General features: G+C 41.8%; 1 pseudogene; it reads right to left on the bottom strand.

Moving 5' to 3' along the window:
• Positions 1-3,173: 3,173 nt before the first annotated feature.
• LOC114201416 (ubiquitin-like FUBI-ribosomal protein eS30 fusion protein pseudogene) lies at positions 3,174-3,608 on the bottom strand (annotated as a pseudogene).
• Between the last annotated feature and the right edge of the window lie 283 nt (positions 3,609-3,891).

Below are 3,891 nucleotides of genomic sequence, written 5' to 3'. Positions count from 1 at the left end.
CCAGAGTGCAAGTTCCACGAGGGCAGAGACTTGGTTTTGTTCATGCCTTATCTCTGAGACTTAGAAATAGGGCCTGGTACATAGTGGGTACTCAGCTAATATTTGTTGACTGAATAAATGAATGAAAACAGATATTCAAATGCAATCAGCTTTTGTAGAAATTTTGCTCCTAAACTGTGCGAGCCTTAAAATATCAAAAACAGTTACACAGGGGCGCCTGGGTGGCTCAGTCGTTAAGCGTCTGCCAGGGTCCTGGGATCCAGCCCCGCATCGGGCTTCCTGCTCAGCGAGGAGCCTGCTTCTCTCTCTCCCTCTGCTGCTCCCCCTGCTTGTGCTCTCTCTCTCTCTCTCTGTCAAATAAATAAATAAAATATTTTTTTTTAAATTGGACTACTCCCCTTTACTAACCATTCCCTGTGTTTTTCTGCCTTAATACATTTGCTCCGACTGCTCCCTCCCTTGTATTATAGGGTTTTTTTTCCATGTTATCTGTCATAGTAAACTACATACAGTAAACTCTAAGTCCTCAAGTACAACCTCACATCAAAGAGGAAAAGAAAATAAGTAAGCGAGTCTAAAGATCTGATCAGAAATTTCATTGCTAAAACATGTAGTACACTAAAGTGTCAGTTTTACTGTATGATAACTTTAAAAATACAATAACAATGTACCATCAACTAAGTATACAGCACTCTAAGACATACTCTTTTTTTCCCCACAATGACAATCTTGATGTCTTATATAAAATAAGGACCAAATTCTCCCACCCCCCCCCAAAAAAAGTTGGTGCCCCAGGTTTGCAAGCATGTGCTTAGACCGTCTTTTGGGTAAACTAGCACTGTCTAAGGAGATATACACACCGTCCCCTCTGGTTTTAGAATCCCAATGACCATTATTTTTTTAGTGCAATACAGGGCTAAGGAACATCCAGAAATAAGGTCACCTCGAGTAGAAGTGTGAAGGATATGGTTCTTATGCTGGCTACCTGACTAGGCCTTCTGCTATCCAGAGAAGCCAGCTGCTGACACAGTGTGATCTGAGGGGCACCCAGGGGGCGATCTGATCCTACTGACCTGTATTTCTCACCATATACTCAATCTTCACGGTGCTTCTAAAGAGGAAATGAGCAGCTTACCTAGACTGAGGCATCCTGTTATGTCAGAAAAATAACATCTGTAGGAATTTGTTTACGTAACTAAAATATACTCTTTGAGTATACGTCCAAAACCCGGACGTAAGGCTGGTCAACCATGATGGAGTGGGAATGGGGGGCAGGAGGAGGGAAAAGCTGAAACATGGTTCATATGAATTCTGTTTAAATGTGTTGTTAAAGTGATGCTAAGGAGTAGCTGAGTTATATAATATCAAACTATTTTTAAGGGAGGGTCTAGATCAGAAAAAAAAATACTCTTGCCTGTGTCAGATCGCTTGCACAGGACCAAATGCATGGACGGCAAATAACAGATGGAAAATTTCAGGAAAGCAAAAGCAGAGGTTGAAAGACTCCCTATTCGGGGAAGGGCTGGTCAGCAGGGAGGCAGAGGAAGGGAAGGAGCAGTTTATGCTGTGGAGATGGATTAATTTTTCTGTTGTGGAGGCTTGGGGTGGTGAGACAGATTTGTCCTTGGCTTGCAGATAAAAAAAGACAGTTCTGGGAAACAGAGCCAAAATACTTAAAGCAGTCACAGTCCTTTTTCTAGGGTAGCTAAGCTCATCATGTGGAAGGGAGGGAGATAGACAGGCGTTTTGCCGCTTGACTGAACCGTTAGAAGTCTAATTCAACAGCCAGAAAGGTAGAAACAGCCCAAATATTCATCAATATATCAATGAATAAACAAAGTATGGTGTATACATGCCATGAAATATGATTCAGCCACACAAAAGGAATAAAATACAGATAGATACCTGCTACAACACGGATGAACTTGATAACATTGTTCAGTGAAAAAGCCAGACACAAAAGGTCACATGTTGTAGGATTCCGCTTCCATGAAATGTCTAGAATAGGCAAATCCAAACAAACAGAAACCAGATTAGTAGTTGCCGGGGGTTGGGGGATGGGAATTTCGGAGCGACTGTTTAATGGGGATGGGGTTTCCATTTGGGCTGATGAAAAAGTTTTGGAACTAGATAGTGCCAATGGGTATACGGTATTGTAAACCACTTAATTGTTCACTCTCAAATGGTTAATTTCATGTGAATTTCCTCTCTGTAGGAAAAATATTTAAGTTTTGCTCAAATTACAGGGGGCTCTAACTCTAACATTCAATATTGAAGCTTAGTTAGTTCTTTTTAAGTTGGACTTACATCAAAATCAGAAAATAATATTGAAGGGTTAATGAGAACCATAGCTAATTGTTTTTATTTATTTTATTATTTAAAAAAAACCTTTAAATCCAGTATAGTTGACATACAGTGTTATATTAGTTTCAGGTATACAATATAGTGATTCTACAATTCTATACATGTCTCCGTGCTCATTATGGTAGGTGTACTCTTAATTCCCTTCACCTGTTTCACCCATCCCCCCACCCACCTCCCCTCTGGTTTGTTCTCTGTACTTAAGAGTCTGTTTTTTGGTTTGGGTGTCTCTTTTTTCTCCCTCTGCTCGTTCATTGTTTCGTAAATTCCACTTACAAGGGAAATCATATGGTATTTGTCTTTCTCTGACTGATTTATTTCACTTATAATTATACTCTCTAAATCCATCCATGTTGTTGCAAATGGTAGATTTCATTCTCTCTTATGGCTGAGTAATAGTCCATTGCATATATATACCTCGTTGTCTTTATCTATTCACCTATCAGTGGACACCTGGGCTGCTTCCATATCTTGACTATTGTAAATAATGCTGCAACAAACATAGGGTATATATGTACATATATTTGTGAATTAGCGTTTTCATATTTGTTGGGTAAATATCCAGTAGTGGAATTACTGGATCATATGGTAATTCTATTCTTAATTTTTTTGAGGAACCTGCATACTGTTTCCCACAGTGGCTGCAACGGTTTGCATTCCCACCACCAATGCACGAGGGTTCTTTATTCTCCACATCCTCACCAACACTTGTTGTTTCTTGTGTTTTTTATATTAGCCATTATGACAACTGGGAGGTGATATCTCATTGCGTTGTTGCTGTTGTTATTTTTCGGCTGGACTGAGTGGCTTTATTAGGGAAAGCCAGGATTACAGTGGATTTCAGAGTTGGCACTGAGGCCCTTCTTCTTGCCAAAGGTGGGCACAACATTGACAAAGTGCCGGTTGTACTCATCCACCGCTTGGCTCAGCCTGTCTTCTTCTTCTGTTTCTCCTGTTTGGCCACCTTGGGAGTCTGCCCTCTTACTTTCCCAGCACGGGCCAGGGAACCGTGGACTTCAACCTCCAAGCGTGGGGCCAGCTACTTCCGGGGCAATCAGGGCCTACACTCCACACTGACCCAGGATAGCCTCATCCTCTAGGGGTGTGCCTGCCAAGAGCACAACTTGATCTTCTGGAGTGATGACCTCCAGTGAGGCTACATGAGCCTTTATCTGGGCGACCATCTCCTGGCCGGTCACCTTGAGGGTGTGTAGCTCCTGGGCGTGGACAAGGAGCTGCATGTCAGCTACTGACCCATGGCCACCACAGCCGCTACCACCTCACTGTGGCTTTGATCTGCATTTCCCTGGTGGGGAGGGATGTTGAGCATCGTTTCATGTGTCTGTTGGCCATCTGGATGTCTTCATTGCAGAAATGTCTGTTCATGTTTTCTGCGCATTTGTAAATGGGTTATTTGCGGGTTTGGTGTTGAGTTGTATAAGTTCTTTATACATTTTGGATACCAACCCTTTATCAGATGTGTCATTTGCAAGTATCTTTTCCCATTCAGTAGGTTGTCTTTTAGTTTTG

This window comes from Eumetopias jubatus, unplaced genomic scaffold (assembly GCF_037043125.1).
Source record: "Eumetopias jubatus isolate StellerSeaLion01/CBP00866 unplaced genomic scaffold, mEumJub1_p1.0 scaffold_11, whole genome shotgun sequence".
Lineage (NCBI taxonomy): Eukaryota > Metazoa > Chordata > Mammalia > Carnivora > Otariidae > Eumetopias > Eumetopias jubatus.
Note: the sequence above shows the minus strand (reverse complement) of the source record. Positions and strands in the feature narration are given on the sequence as shown.